The sequence below is a fragment of the Aythya ferina genome (genome assembly GCF_964211825.1).
Source record: "Aythya ferina genome assembly, chromosome: 3".
In the NCBI taxonomy this organism is placed as follows: domain Eukaryota; kingdom Metazoa; phylum Chordata; class Aves; order Anseriformes; family Anatidae; genus Aythya; species Aythya ferina.
The window spans coordinates 2138774-2156273 of NC_140298.1; the positions used below are offsets into that span (position 1 = coordinate 2138774).

The 17500-nt window shown below is 37.2% G+C and overlaps 1 long non-coding RNA gene across 1 annotated transcript; it reads right to left on the reverse strand.

Moving 5' to 3' along the window:
* Positions 1 to 9: 9 nt before the first annotated feature.
* LOC311434140 lies at positions 10 to 13418 on the reverse strand. The gene is made up of 6 exons (XR_014691286.1): positions 13332 to 13418; positions 7259 to 7311; positions 5988 to 6172; positions 2843 to 2902; positions 1804 to 1917; positions 10 to 135 (listed from the first exon to the last, which is right to left on the reverse strand). It is a non-coding gene; the product is annotated as an uncharacterized lncRNA (long non-coding RNA).
* Positions 13419 to 17500: the final 4082 nt, after the last annotated feature.

Genomic DNA, 17500 nt, shown 5'->3' on the forward strand with positions numbered 1-17500 from the left:
ATTAAGAAATTAGTAACAATCTGGTGATGATTTTTATCTATGAAAATACCAGGCCGGATTTAATGACTTTCCAGATGAATGTAAGTCTGTGATCTTCAGTGGCATTTTACCCCATTCACTGGTAGATGACTGAGCCTGAAATATTTCATAAAAGGAAATTTCAGCTTTTCTGCGTACTCATTTATTACATAATATGAAAGTATACTTTTTTTAAAAAAATTGTAAATCTGCACTTTTTGTATAGCAAATAAAAATTTGATTGAGTAAGCTCTTTACAATTTCACCAGAAAATCTCATTTTCACATCTCTTAGTTAAACAAGAAAATGGAAATTTTAACATTCCATTAAAATATACTTTTAGGCAACAAAGTACTTCTAATACTTCATAAAATTCTGAATGCAGACACAGTGCTGAAAGTAATTTTAACATATCTAGCCACAGTGATTTTTGGTCTTCTACAAGTAGGAAAAATCTATATAAAATTCAGTTGATTTTATCAGAATGCTTGAAAGCAAATCCATCATCAGTTAAAGAGAAATGAAAGGGATTTTTATTTAGGGAAAGGAAGTGACTAAAGGTCTTGGAGGGAAACAGGAAGGGAGTTCCAGATTGCTTAGGCAAGTCAAATTAACAAGTGAGAGGGAAACACAGCTCTCCAGTACTGAACATACACCGCAAAATACCCTTTTAGCTCTCAGAAAAAATATTTTACTATTCTTACATGAAGATTGTCAGCAAGTAGGAGTACTTTGCAGATATTGAGCAAGCTAATTTACAGATTTTCATGAGATGTTTTCACATAGCAAACTTAGGAAGAAAACCATTCAGTTTGGTGTGTTTCTGAATGTCCACACAAGAGCTGACAATGGCCATGGACTAGCTGTATTTTCATCTGTCCACCATGACCTTCTGCCTGACCTTACACAGAAGCAATATGGTATCACAGTATATCATCGACTAGGTGCATAATAGTGAGGGGACAAACGCCGTGTTATGCTGCGTCACAGCGGGTTCCAGCAGGAAAAACGTTTAGTCTCAAGTAGCAATTTAAAAACCTGGAGTTAACATTACAGTGACAGCTGGATTTCTGTCCCTCATTTTAAGCTCAAAATATGATCCCCTAGGTTTCAGACATCATCTCTTTATCTCTGGAAGGATAAAAAGTGACAGTGCCTTTGCTTACAGATTATGCCTGTGCTGCCATGCCTTGGGCATCAAGCATGTTTACCTAGCACTTGTGTCTTGGTTTGAATGCCCCCTGTACTTCTTTTCAAGATCAGTAGTGGGATATTTTACAAAATCACTGCTTAGTTTACTAATACAAATGCAGCATACTAAGAGAAAAAAGTGTTAAAACAACAGCACAGAATGGATTGCCAGCTCCTGATGGTAACAGGCAGGTTCACTCTACCAAAATTTTCTCTCCTGCCTTTCAGCCTGGTCCTTTGCAATAATTAATATTTTCTTGACAGTCACTTTTTAAACCTTTTATGTTCTTTTGTGTTCCAGGCACTTCCTATTCTGTGCTTGTAACTTTACTGTGAGCTGACTTAAGTTGAGCCAATTTTTCTGCTTTTTCCCCTCCAATATCATCTTGAAAAATCAAAGCAGCCCATTTCTACAGGAAGGGTCCATATAGCCCCATCCATATACAGTATTCTGATTTAGATCTGTCACAAAACATGCTTTAAAACTTCCTTCAGCCAGCCAGCTAGCGGGGTGCTGCATCACTCCATCTGCATAGATGAGAGTGGTTTGAGGTCAGCTCCAAATTATGTCAGCTGGCACAAGTGCAAACTTACCATCAGCTGTAGCTTTAAATTCCTGCATCCAGGTAATTTCTGCCGAGGCCACAACTTGGTTTATTTAAGGTTCCATTCAAAGGAACCAGCTGATGTACAACATTAAAAATGACACTGCAACAGAGGACAAGAATCTATTTGCTCAACCATTAAACTATACCAGCATATGAAGCATACCAATGATAATACACAATGCTCTCCAGCAAACAAGGCTATGACCTAAAGTATTCACCTCATTAAAACTGCACAGAAATTCAACTTAAATTGGATTTTGGTCTCACTACTCTTTCCCTTGCAAACAAACCATTATGCCTAAAATACCAATTTTATGCTTTACTGATGTTGTGGGACCCTAAGCAGTGATGTCCTTCCACACCCAAATAAGACACTGTTTACACTGAGGAAAGGTGCGACTTCTGTGCAAAACCATTCCAAACACTAGCACTTCCATGTTCCTGGATAACCTTTTGTCTAAGTACTGACCCCAGCTAAGGCTATTTCACTTGCATGACTAACAAGTTCTCAACAAGCAGATAGTGGGGATTTAAAGTAAGTATTTTCCTTAAAGTCCTCTCCTCTCTGCCCAGTCTGGGAGGTGGGGGTTGGACGCTCAAGGGAATACGCTGCTTTGAATCAGAAAAGTCCTTAAGTAAAAACAATGATTACATTCTTACATCTCATTATTACAGCAATGCGATATATTAGTAAGAAAGTTAATTAAATAAATGTATCCATTCACACTTAATAATAGTGTATTAGAGAAATAAAACCATGGAAGTGTGGCAGAATGACGTGCATTGAACAATTTTTAATAACACTATCAAAATTCACCAGGTCACTGTAGAAAATTTAAGCATACAAGAATGTGAAGTCCTCTGAGACTGTCTGTGAACATTCATAAAATTCTCTAAGGAATCAGAATGAATAGTGCAAATTTTTCAAATTATCCAGAATATAGATAATTCCCCAGTTTAGTTCCAATATTGCTACTATTCAGTCCCTCAAACCTCTAAGAAATAAAATTAAATTATTCACTTACCAGTTTGGCCACAATCATTCAGACTCCCAAGGAACATAAGAACGACAAGCTTCACTGGACCTAGACACAAAAAATCCATTCACTATTTGTAACTCTTGCAAGCAGATCAAGGTAGTATAATAATTACTTTTTATAATGCAAGATATCCATTTATTATGATATCTGTATCATAATGCATGATATACATTTAAGCATAAATGCTTAAAATCACTATCAAGTTTAGGTCTCAGCACCCCTCACTAAATCTGTACCCATGCACATGTCTACACTCAAACATTACAGCCTTGATTCTTAGCCTTTTTTTAGAGCTTTATTATGTCTCTGTTTTATGCAAACATCCCACATACTGTAATTAATGTCTTGAACCAGCAGTGTTTCTTCCCTGTGTGCTTGGGGATTCAATGGAGGAAAGAGCCCACTGATACCTAGTACCTTTCAGGTCCTTTGGATGGACATATTTGTGATGTCCAGTTCCCAGGGAGTGAGGAAGCGAGGATGTACTCATCACCACACACATTAGAACACAGAAAGAACAGTTTTACAAGCTACAGCTGTAGTTTTAGAGCAGGAACAGAATTTGGATGGCGTGTTGCAGACTCAGAGTATCTAACATGCTCAACCACTGATTTCTGAACTTGGAGTGTACAAGTGACTGAGCTGAATTAGCTGAACAAACTAATTGAGGAAAATGTGTTCCCTGCATCTTCAGGGGAAGACACAGGTGGCAGGGGCTGACCTGGCAGCCCCACCATTCTGATTCCAGATGCTGAGATTGTGATTCTGCTAGCTCAGTGACTTGAATTTACAATTCCAACAGCAAGCATGAACTATCTGAAAATATAGCGATTTAATCACACTGTTTTAATAGCTTCAAACAAAAATAATAAAAAAAAATATTGGGAATTCATAAAAGCTATAGGAGTTTGGATTTATTTTTTTAAAGGGAAAGCATGTATACTTTAAGTTAGAAATCAATTTTTTTGCTCTTTTTAAGCCTTAATATTTACCTGCTTAGGAAAGAAACAGTCTGGTAACCAACACTCAGGTTATTCCTTTGGCTGCCAAATATGCCCAGGGAGTATAGAGACTGAGAGCAGCAACATTGTCACCATTACTGTAGACAGAACCGATGGCGCTGCTACTGGAACTATAAACCTTAAGAAGATGGGGAAAATTTGCTTTGGAAACAACAGTACTGATTTTAAATGCCTCACATTTGAAAGGAATCAGCACGGCATCTTCTAGCACTTTGCTCAGTGCTTAATAGCTTATGCCTCATAACTGCTTTTATCAAACCATAGCAGCTGGAGTCTTCACTCAGGTCACAGTGGTGTATGAGGGTTCCAGTGCCTTTTTGACTTCCAAGGACAGATGGTATAGTACCTTTGGAAGCCAACTCCAAGACTGTGACTGCTGCATCTTTTCTTATGAGCGTTTAGGGAGCTCTTCCTTTTATCTGGGTCAGACAAAGATAGGATGGCTAAAAAAAATTTAAACATGACTACCCTGCTTTCTGAGTACCACACCGAGCCGATCAAACACGGAAGCCCTTTATCTCCCTCACCTTTTCCCACATAAAACAAAAAGCCCACCACCACCACCACCTCGAGCTTTTGAACACTTTGGACAATTTCGCTTAACTATGGCAGTGGTAGAAAATTCAAGACTATTAAATTCCTGACAGCTTTGCAAAAATCAGCAGCATACAAAGAGGTGACAAGCTCTCCTGTGGAGAGTGAGCTGGGGAGAACTCAGCTGTTGCCCATTGTGTTTGGCAGCCACCAGCCAGTATGCAGTTTTTATAAGCATGTCTGTCTTTCACCCAGATGGCAAAACCAGAAAGGAGGATAAGAGACGTGTAGAACAACTGAACATATTCCAGTATACACTGTAAGACCTGAAGCTATGGGAAACCTGATTTTCCTAGTTTTACTGGTTTTAGAACTGGTTTCCAACTGCTGTAGACAGGGATGAATTTTACATGAGTCACGCCAGTGTAACTGTGGTGAAGACTACCTAGGTGCAGCCACAGTTTTGGCAAGAGCAGAAAAAAAGGAACATAAATTTTGTAGACCAAATTGTAACTGAAATATCCCGTGAAAAGGAATAGAAGCAAAAGGAAAATACCTGGAAAAAAAATAGCACATTAAAGAAGTTACATAGGGCTATCTTACTGCCTAAGGTAATAGGCAATAAGGTAATAATATTGCCTAAGGTTCTTCAGGTTTTCTAGGGCACAATGCTAGGCAGGTATTACTTATTCTAAGCTGTTTAAAAATACATTTTTTTAGTACAAAGATAATTTCTACTTTTCTCGTTGAAACTTTTGAAAAATGTAACGTATTTCAGTAAAAGACAACTACTTGAATACCATATATTTGTTATATCTGTTCAAATTACTCCTTCAGTACAGTTAATTAGCAAATTAACTGTTTTCATTCCATCAGTTAGAAACAGGTTGCTGAACAGTGCAAGTTTTAATATATGAACCTGAAAATAATTATAACTTGACCATATCCTGGGCAGAAGTACCTGGGTTAACTGAAAAAAAAAAAAAATATTCTGACTTGAGAGGTAGCTATTTGTTATTTGTTTATCCAATTAAATCAGTTCAATAGAGCTCTCGTAAATTTTGCATTGGGCCATTGGAGTATTGAACAGATTTGTTTGATGGAGCACACTACAATCTTTCTGAAGCTAATATAGATGATCTAAGATGGCAAATGTCTACCCTCAGAAACTACTGCAAAGCCAACCTCACTGTGTGATGACTAACAGCTTTCTGACATTATACCACAGTACTTTCTTTTACCTAGGGGCAGAAAAGTAAATAAGACATACATAAAGTTTTTCTTACAGTGTAAAACTATTTTGTAAGTATCCCAGTTAAAAAATAATTAAACAAAAACAACAGGCCTGCTGATTGCCATTTCAAATAAATCTTTTCCATGATAGGAAGATATCCTCCTGGTTCCTATTCATTAAGCCCAAGAATTCCTCTATTTTGCTCAATACTGTGTGATCATGGATGATATATAGACAGTTTCCCCATACTATGGCATGTTCACGTAACTGATATGATGGCAAGATGTACCTCTGATCACTCATGGTCTCTTTTCAACACTGATGCAAGTGTGATCCTTACCTTTTATTCTTGTCTCAGAGGAATCCTCAAATTCAGCCCACTTCTAGCCAATTTCCCTCAAAGATCATCACTGGTATCATGTCACTTCTTATCCAACTTGGTTTAGCCCTTACAGCTTGAAGTTCATACAGATGTTCGACAGTTGTACTGAACTCTTTCTCTGAGGCAAAGTATCCTTTATTTTTCTTCCAGAATGTAGCAGAAAGAAAGGTTGTAAGACGTTTAGATGCATATGCATTTTATATTAACTACATGTAATACTTCATCAAAATTTCCATCCTGTTTTTTTTTTTTTTTTCTGCAAATTGGGTGATGGTTGCTATCTCTGCAGTCTCAGTCTCTCTGCCGTGATCTAAGGCACTTATTTGAAAATCTACTGCTATAGCTGCCTCAGGATGTTGAACTTGTACAAGTAATTCATGCATCCCACTGCTGTATAAGAGGAAAGACAGCTGGGAGAAGACAAAAACTGATGCTAAAATGGATGAGACCTCCAGTTGCTGATGCACAGAATAGAAAGATTAGCACTGGCAACTGACACAATCTAAAACTACCAACTTTAGTTCCCCAAGACTAAAAGTGTCCAGGACTGGATAATTCTTACTCTTTCTTGTATCATCTGTCCAGCTCCAACCAAATAAAGATAATCTTTTTATTCCTAAAAGTACGTGATATCATCTCTCAGAGTTTTCAGAAATAGCAAGTGCTATTCGAACTGTTTTTTAATAAAACCAGGTGCCCCCATATAAATATGTAATATATCATGCATTGATTCAATTTTAGATCATTTTATGGCAACTGAATGGCATTTAAATTTTTGTCACATTTCTAAAAATATGCAGTTTTTAAACATAGTATGTTAGCAATTTTGTCTACCTCTGCCTGGAAATTTCATTTCAGATCATGCTATTCCTTCACTCTGTTTATGCATTTATAATTGTGTGTGGCATATATGTGCATATATTTATAAATGCATATGCAAAATATGAACCAAAAAAGTTAAATACGCTGTCTCTAGCCTGATGGGCTGTTTGGTTTTGTTTAATTAGGTTCATGTTTACTCTTCCAGAATGCCCAGGCATCCCAGCCAAGTATCAAGGCTCACTGGGTTATGCAATGTCCTGGTATGTTAAAAAGTTGGTTCCTCCTACACACAGTTCACAAGGCACAATACAACAGGTGGATGAAAGACGTTGTGCCGGGGTGTTTTGGAAAAATGAGGCAACAACAAACCGAAGAGGTCAGTGGAAAAGCAGCAGTTTGCCACCTACCTTTATTGGTTAATTGATTTCTCTTGCAGATGTTTTGGATTTGCAAACCAGATCTAGAAGGAAGCAAGAAAATATATACATGCATTGAGAAAAAATAAATAAATTGAACCTCAGTGAGCTAAGAACAGCATCTCATAATGTCAAATTTGAATACACAGGCAGTTCAGAACATATAGCATATATGTTCTGCACCATATATTATAGCTAATTGCACACAATTCTGTGAGCTCTCTTCATTTGTAAGCTTCTAAGACAAAGACTGCATAAACTCTTATTTACAGAGCATACCACAACAAATCCACAATCCTGATCACAGCCCCTGTATCATATTACAAATATTACTGATATTACAAATACCTCCTGCCAGGCTGGGCTTATATTTTTCTTTTTTAATCAGATTTCTCACAGCTCCATAGATAAGCCAAACATGTCAGCTGAAAACACAGCTGAATGAGGTGCCAGTAACCCCCAGTAAAGTTCAGAAGAATCACTGTGCCCATGAAGTTAACAACACAATATGTGGAACAATTTAATTTCTATCTATTCAGCTTTAATCAGGCTTCATGTCAGCACATGCCTGATTTGTTTTAAAATCCTGAGTACAAGCAACAAATAGCTGTGTGGAACATGCGCAGGCAATGTATGTAGCCATATCACCTGGGGCAACATCATGTGGGATTTGACAAGGTAGGCGGGTTTGGGGTTGGCAATACTTGGATAAGGAGCACATAAGATTCCTGCAAGAGATAATGTTGGGTATTTGTATTCTCAGTGCTGCTACACAGAAACTCTGACGCCACCATAAGCTGTGTGGTACTCTTCCAAAAGTAATGGCCATCTAATATAGCGAGCGTGAAGAACGGCTGGCTGTTCCTGCTGGTGAGCCTGAATTAAGTCATTTTCACAGGAGAAGCAATGCAATCTGAAGCTAGGAGTTTGAGGGCTTGCCAGTGATGGTTACATGGGGAAGAGTTTGTAATGGCAAAAAAGGGAAGGTGGGAATCTATGTACAGAAACTGTGAATGACAGCTGAGCATGTTCCCTGTGCTATCCAGCCTGGCATGGAGGAAAAGCCAAGCACTGTCAGTCAGCAGCAGCTGGAGGAGAAAGAACAAAATGGAACCTGCGCCCCTACGTTTTCTGAAAGAATGGCCTGTGGCCAGACATGAGAGGATTAGGAGAAGAGTGAAATGAATCATGACTGCAATATACAGTGACTGTAAAAAAAAATGAAGACCAAAAGGAAAGGGCAAGAAATCCCTTTTCTGTCACAAAAATAAATGAGGTAGAAAAACAGTGAAAAATCTAACTTCAGGTTTTCTTGCTGTACTGAATGTATTGATTGAGTTTTCTCTCAGGTATGTGCATGTAAGTGTCACCACGCTACAATGCAGTTGTTTATGAGTATCTGAAGGCAAGAAGACTAAAATATTAAATGTGGTGCGAGACAAATCTAGTTAAAGTATTTTTAATAAGATGAGGACTGTCTTTACAGCTTCACCTTCCATACTGCTCATTCTAATTATATACAGATATTAAAATAGGAAGATATTACACTAAGTTAGACATTATTCTGAAACAACCATGTATTCGTTTAATGAAGAATAGCAAATTTGAATCTCTGTATCTATGCACGCCACTCAGGTTAAGCTTCTTAGGCTAAGAATCCATTCTCAAATTACTATTAAACAAAAAAAAAACCCCACCCACAATATAAGCTGAAAAGACATTTGAATGTATAATAATAAACAAAAACATTATTACAAAGTTAATGTGATGAATGCATTTGAGGATTCCACCTAAAACCTAGAAAGCACAACAGAGCTGGGAAAAAGTATCAAGAGGTATCCAAACTAGGAAATGAGCAGCTCAAGAGATGCAGCTATTTAACTCATGCAATAACATCGCTTCTTCAGATGATGCAAGTCTGATGTCAATTGACTGGAATGATGAAGCAAGAAACACAAGTGAGCTAAACTGGCAGGGGCCTGGGAATGTGAGCAGCATGAACCACAGTGAGGGGAGTGTGTGTGGGGGGGAGAATACTTGAAGAAAAAGAAGTTGGCATTATCCCAGCATAAAGTTACCGAAGTTACAAGCACTAATGTAATCCTCAATGCCCACAAGGGTTTGAAGTGTCACAAGGATAGACCTGAAACCCTGCTGCATCTGTCTGAGAGCTGCAGATCACTAGCTGAAGCAGCCCTGCAGAAATCATCTCCCCCATCCTTCTCCAGAGGGAGCTTTTCTTCTACGCTGCTCTGCAGTGTAAGGAGCACAAACTCATTCTAAGACTACCACAGCACTTTGTGTCAGATTTATGTGTTCGTGGCATTTGTAGACTACATTGTTTTCAAAAGATAACCCTGGAAATGTGTGGAATCATGGAAATGTGTATTTGCTTCAGGAAAAAGTAAAGCGACCCTTAATTTTTACCAACCTGGTTAAAAAATAGGTCTAGAGAGTTTGCATTATATATTTAAGAGAATTGTCACTAAAATCAGACACCACCTTCTTGTGCAGAATCATTGAATTTTCCTCAGCTCCTCAGCTTGTACAGATCCAGGCTGTTTCACTCCAATCAATACACTGCTGGGAATTAGTGGCAGCTGAGAATCTGGCTTGCTACAGTTAGGCTTAAGTAATTCAAAACTAAATGAAACATGGGCTCTCTGAAAAACAACATATCAGAAGATATCTCTGTGTAGAAAAGTAACAGTCCAAGCTAAAGTCTGACACCAAATCCATCATGCATCACAGGAACATGGATGTAGATTGGACCATCTGACTCCCAATGTCCACCTTCCCAGTGCTTCATTCAGGGATCCAAATGACCATCTGCTCTTCACATATCCCTACAGCACAAGCCAAAAAAGACTTCCCAATACCCTACAATAAGTAGGTCTTTTCACAGATAAACTATAGAAATACTCTACTGCCAAAATTAGCAACATTTTTTCCTGTTATTGTCTCTGTTGCCCTATACCAATCGTACTGTTTGTATTTGAAAAAGCAAAACCAAACTGGGAATACTACTATTGTTCAAACTTGAGTCCATATTCCCACTACTTTAGTAATCCAGTTTCTATTTGGGATGGTATGCAACACTGACACCAAAGAAATCAAGAGATGGATTTAGTAGGACCGTGCTGTGATCTCAGGCTGACAAAGAACAAGCCATAAAAGGGCTTTGTAAAGTCTAAGAAGGCAAGAAAAAAATCTTTAAAGCAATTATTACTTATAATTATTTTTTTAGGTCTATGAGATTTTGAGTAACATTTTTTTTTTTTACATGTGGCTTTACTATTAACTTGTTTTGAAAATAAGTGAGTGTTGCCAGTCCCTATACTTTTCAGAAACTAATGGAATGGGATGTACCCATAAAACAAACTTTAACTGCAACTTTAACTGCACTAATTTTCTTGTATCTGCAAGTTTCATCTAATTTTTGCACTTGATTATCAGCTGAAGATTCTCCTGAATAAAGTCTACATATTTCTAAGAACAAGCAGTTCAGAAATTTCTATTCTAGTTATCAACCATACCACTAGAACTGAAATAGCATCAATTAAAATTGTCATTGACCTCTCACAGAGTACTGATATAAGTGCCATTCTCCCCTTGTCCCAGCTGCTTTTTATACAACGGGGTATTTGATTTCCTCTGAACATTTGATTGAAAGATGAAACCGTCCAATGTTTCCAATTAAAAACAGCTTGTGTTCTACAGTGGATTTAACTACTTCATTAAATCATTCATTATGGGTTTTCTCACAGCTCTGTTTTTTATTCTTTCCTTCAATCCGTAAACTTTTCACTTATGGATCTAATAAAATCATCAGGAAGCTTAATTTTCTGTCATCTGCCAGTATCAAAAAGATGTAATTAAAAATCATCACCACTATTCCATCTGCCACTTCTGTGCACTGTCACTGCACCTGAGTCCTCTGTATGCAGAGCGTTAAGAAGTCTCCTTCAAATTTCCGTAATCTGAGCACAGAAAATGTGTATGTTATCTAGGTACAATTTAAACTTGGCATTTATTCCAGAATGTCTCATGCTGCTCTTTCTCAACCCTAGGAATCTAGCTGCACTCTGGTCCATCAGGCAGCCAGTGTGCCTTCACGTGAGTGAAATGTTTCCCCTTCTGTTTGGGAGCATTGCCAATACACTTCCTTGCCTCATTCGGATGTGACTGTCCTTCATGCCTATGTTTTGTTCCATTTAGATCGGCGTAATGCTAGACCCTTTCTGCCGATGTGTATGCATGCAGAATTAATAGACTTCATCTACTACAAAAAGAGGCTGGCAGGAGTTTTGTTGGCAGCAGACAGGGTAAGCACATAACTCTCTCCGTGGCTTAGTTACCCTGGTTGCCAATCACATTCAACATTGGCCTCAAGGTGCTTCCTCTTGACCTTTAAAGCCTCGTGGAATCTCAGTCCGAGCGTGTTCTCCAATACAGAAATTCCCTCCCTCACCTTCCTGAGTGCCAAACAGGCTTGACTGAGTCCTCCCTGTCCCATACTCAGGTGTACAAATGTGCCCAGCCAACTTGCAACTTAACTGCCCCTAGTGCCTTTCTCCTGCAGGAACATCCACCTAATTGTGATCACCACAGTTACACACGGATTGCACTCAAGGCATTTTTTTTTTTTTAACTCTTTCCCCATAAATGCACGTTTGGCATCCAAAGTTATGCTGAAGTCCTTTATTTTTAGTAAATATTATATTTGGTTGTTATAAGATAAGATAAAATAAGATAAGATTAGATAAGATTAGATAAGATAAGATAAGATAAGATAAGATAAGATAAGATAAGATAAGACAAGATAAGATAATTAAATTTAAAAAAAATTGAAGTTGTTGCTCTTGGTTACACTCTCCTCTTACCAAAATAATACAGAGCTTTAGGAAATACGCAACAAGCACACGCTGATCCTGATGACAATTCATAACACTGAATGAAAAGATTAAAAGTAGTGTGGTATAATTAGTATAAATCAATCTGACTTTATTTCAAACCAGTGAAACTTTTAGTAAGTAGTAAATTTGTATGCAATATGTAATGGAAGGACAACACCAATTCCTTATTCTTTTGACTCACACCTGCAAATGAAAAACAGGAGCTCTCTTATTTGCTTGTACACCAACTGGCAGGTTTTGATTCTGCAAGTACTTCTACGCGTGTTCCTCCTTCATAGTCACAACCTGCTCTACCCCATATCCAAAACTGCTTAGTAGCAAAGCATTTGCTGGACCAGACCTAAGAGCAGGATTTATATTTTTAAAGGTTTTACCTTAAGAAAATTAGGTTATATTCTGAAAATGAAACACAATTTTAAAACAATTTACTGTCAGCTTTTGGAGGAAAAGGTCTAGATTATGCTAAAGATGTGGTAGTTGTCTGAATATCCTTTCTAGCGGCTGACCCCTTTGGCCTTTGTGGCACTTGTCTCAATACTGCCAATAATAACAAAGCATAGCAAGTAACAGATCTTGTATCTATAGTCACACATGCATCTGCAACACAACTGTATGCAAATATGTAGTCACAATTCTGTTTCAGAATACCATTTTAAACAACAAGCTCAAACTAACTGAAAAGACTGTTTAAACAACAGTCAATAAGATTTTTTTTCTCTTGTACATAGACCTCCCACAAAGATTGTTTTCATAGATTAAAAAAAAAAAAAAAAAAAAAAAAAGCTTCTTTTTAACCAGACCATACTTCAGCTTCCCACTAAAAGTTCAGTTTTCCAAATATCACCTCTTGGGAAAAAAATCACAAACATTGTTTCCAGAGAAACACATAGTTGTGTTTGAATGGAGGGCATGGCTTGTGTTTTTAAAATCCTGATTATACTTTACAAAGTACTGACACAGGCCTACATTGCAGAAGGCTTATTTCACAGCATTAAAACACAGCGTAAAATGAGAAGGCTGATCCTGGCCTCTTTTTTATCTTACTGGGAAGTCTGGCTCAACTCCAATCTTCCCTCAGTTTAGGTTTAAGCCGTAAGTTAACAAACTACTTGTCCATATAAGAAAACAAAATTATTCAGCCACTTTACCTTCCCAGGATCATTTTCCTTGAGGTCTGTTCCCCAATCCTGCTCCATGTGACAGAGATTTCCATGACAGTCAGAGGTTAACACAAAGTGAATGTCATAAAAACCAGGAGCAATACCTTCACTGTAATTGCCATTGCAGGTACACTGCAATTGCTACAAATAAGCAATCATTTTTATCATAGTACAAAAAAAAGGTGTGGTTCAGTTTGTGCTTGTCAGAGGGTCTGTAGGAGTTCACACAACAGAGGATCAACAGTGCTTTTATTTTAGCAACAAGAGCTGTTCAAGTGACGGTATTTAAAGAATGAGGTCATTTATTCAAGCTGTTTAGATATAACAGTGTTCAATGATGTCAGTCAGGCTCCAAGTAGATAAAAAGTGCATCATCTTATCAGCCAGGCATTTCTAGTGCTGGTGAGCTTCTCACATTTAATAAAACAAGGCATGGAAAATAAACTCCATCCTGGCACAGAGAGATGCTTCTGAAGCCATTTACACTTTATAGCAGAGTTGGAAAATATGAATTACGAGACTTTATGCATGTGTCTCTGAATGCCTGTACTTTGTGTTTAAAGGACAAAAATCAATGTTCATACCTGAATCAGTAGTTTTTCTCTCCATTAGGTAAGATTTCAGTAAGACAGATGTTGTGGCAGGAAATCCTAGGCAACAAAACACATTTTAATTACTATATTGGTGAAAATCATTCAGTAAAGTAACTAATCTGACTTTGTAATTTTATCCTGATAGATTTAATTAACATACAAGATTTGCCCCAAGATTTTTGGTAGAAGATGTTTGAATGTTACTATGCATCCATAAAAAGACCAAAATCCACCCTCTGAAGTAACCCCTATTGTAAAACAAAATGAAACAAAACAAAACAAAACAAAAACAGGTCAATGGCTGACAGTCTGATATTAGTCAGTATGACCGTAACCTCAGTAGGAATTATTTCATTTGGCCCATGGTCTTTACAACAAATTTATTTTCCTATGTAGTTAGTTAAAAATAAAATCTTCCTTTTTCTAAATACAAATATCATGTTTACAGAGATAGGTTTATCTGAAAACTTTAAATTTTGTCTCACTAACATATGTAAATCCATTATTTCTACTCACGTTGAAACTTCTTAACTGTTGGTAACTGATATGTGCTTTCTCAAAACACATTTTACAAAAAGTATTTGTCACTTAAGTTCTAATAAATATATTTCTGATATGTGTTTAAGTTATCAGTTCTGTTACAATAACCCAGAAGTTAGGCACTGTAATCACTTTTCCGAATAAGTTATACTGGCCAAGTCTCTGCCCTGAAAATATTTACATGCATTACTTCAGTAAAAGTATTCACATAAACAAAACTATTCATGTGTACAAGTCTTCCAGACTTCAGCCAAAAAGATGATAGCACTGAGTAAAAAAAACATTGGTATTGTCCATAATACACTGAAGATAAACCAGGCTGTCAGGCAATGATGTCTTAAATTTTTGTGAAATGGTTTATGCCAAATAAATTTCCTCTGACTTCATAAATGCAAAACGAGTTATTTCCAGGCCTCACACATCTAGCAGATACTTATGTTAGGCTTTAGTAATTTACATCATTACAAAGATATCAAGATTGGGCCCTTGTAATGGTAAGTATTTCAACAAATCCTATTATAAAGTTTTTAGCTTCCTTTAAATTGCATTTTACTGTTTGTGTATTGAAGGAACAAGACTGCAACAATGATGAAAAAGATTTACAGCCTAGTTTGATTTACAGTGCCTTGTGTTTACACAGAAGCTAATAATATCCAATGAGCCTCACCTGAACACGTGAACAATTTTTACTCAATGAAATAAGCCTACGTTGCTTAACAGCAATACTAATCTGCATGAAGAATATGTTCCAAAGAGATAAAGTGAAGTAACCCTCAAAACATGCTTAAACTCCAGCTCCCATTATTGGTGTGCATCCTCAAGGGACTGTAACATTAGCCCTAGTACAATACCCCAAATCCAAGAAAAAATCAGTATAATTGAAACATATCACAATTTCAAACTGTTCCAAATGTTATCCTGCTTAACATCTGTTACATTAAAGAGAAATAGAAGAAGATGGATAGGAAAAATATTCAACAGGGACTAGAGTCACAACAGTTATGCACACTACTTGATTAAATCTTTCATTTTGAACTATTTTTCAAGCATAAAACATACCAAGCAGCAAGTAAACCAGAGAATTATTACACTAAATTCTGACCAAGTAAAACTAACAATTCAGTAATTCTCACTTTCCTGCTTTATACCTGGACAGCAACCATGTGGACTGTAAGATAATCAATATTTATCATTAGACAGAAAGAAGAAATGTGGATGTCTTTCTGTAGAAACGATCAGTGAAAGTACTGCCACGGACAGGGACAATACTGAACAAACAGCCAGAAGGAAGACATAAAATAAAACCAAATTCTGTTAGAAAAAAAAAATGTTCACTGACATGACTAAGTTATTCATGTTTGTTTCTGCACTTTATCAGTCATTCTTTTCTCTGTCCCCACCCAACAACCCAACAATAGCAGACATAGATATTTTTTTTCTTTCCTCATTACAAGATAAAATGAAAGCCTCTTTGAAAAAGGCTCTTTTTTTTTTTTTTTTTTTTTTCTTCTTTCATGTTGCTGCTTGGGCGCTATGTGTTTTCTCCTTTGTGTAGTCTGTGTGTACGCTAGGTACCTGAACCTGCCCCAAACAAAAACTATGCCTGAAGCTAAATATAGAAAGCAATTTGTACCTCATCTACCTGTCAGAACCACAAGTTGTTTGTATTCACTGAAAAATAGGAAAACCTGTTGCTAGCTACTGGACAATAGACAAACCTGTCTCCTTAGGCAGTAAGTCGCTGGACAGCCTCTTTCTCCAAAGGCACTCACTGAGCAGTTTCCTTTCTTTGGAACTCTCCCTGTGGTGGAATTCACAGAGCTCTTATTAATGAGCATTAGCATTGGGTGTACACACAAATTTCACACAGGAAGGCAAAAAGCAGTGAGCCAGTCCTTCAGTTAATGTAAACTGCTAGGGTTTTTGGGTTGCTTGCTTGCTTGCTTCATTTTGCGTTACTTTTTACAAGCCTTGTGGCATTAGGCTGAACGCTCGTGCTGAAATATGACAGGTCAGAGGGGACAAATGCTTGGTTACTTTCACTCATCCAAGCTGCTGTTTTAATCTTGCTGAATTGCATCTGTTCTGGAAAAGTGTTTTTCGAGTTCAAACTGGACCACCTTATTAAACAGCATCAAGGCTATGTTAATAAGGATTCTGATGAGCATAAATTTCTTTCAAAATTTTTGACTAACACTCTCCTGTCCATACAATCCAATAAATACCAGAATAACTATCAATAGAAGCAAATGAAACCTACCTAAAGAATTCCACTATGGAAATTTCAACCAGGGAGATTTACTTCCATTACAACCAATTCATAAGTTGTTGAGAGCATTTTACTCCTTCATTATTTCATGTTACCAAGCTGCTGGGTGATCTATGTTGTATGAATGTCTCATTTCATGGCTGAACAAAAGCTATCACAGCCACTTTCCATATCTGATTCAGAAAACCTGTTATTGCTTATTACAGATGGAGTTCAAATAGACATGAATGATTGAGTCTATTTCAGCTGTTTACCAGATATACTACCAATTACATTATGAAATAATAGAGGAAAATGTTTCTAATTTTCTGTTAATTGAAGGTAAATTACAGTTGTGCTACAGGTGAGAATAAACCAGCAAACCTCAATTATATTAATTAACCTATGTAATTTAGGCCAACTGAACATAACTCTTTGCGATTTTTCTACATTTATATACCGGAGCATGTAACATGCCGGTTAATTGTGATGAGGTAGAACTATTAATTATAAATGCAAACAGAACAGAGTTCAAAAGAGTGAGCTTGGAACCTCTTAATTTCTTTGTTATTATTGGCTGGCCATCACACATCAGCTTTATGAAGAAACACCCCCAAACTGGAACATGCTGTCATCTTGCAGTCAGCTACAGTATAAATTACCTCCCAAACCATTCCTCCTTCCCAACAGTCAAAGCAGAGCTTTCTCCAGCTTGAGCCTTCGCCAGCAGATCTCTGAAAATGGTGTCAGGGAGCGGATTTAGCACAGTCACACAA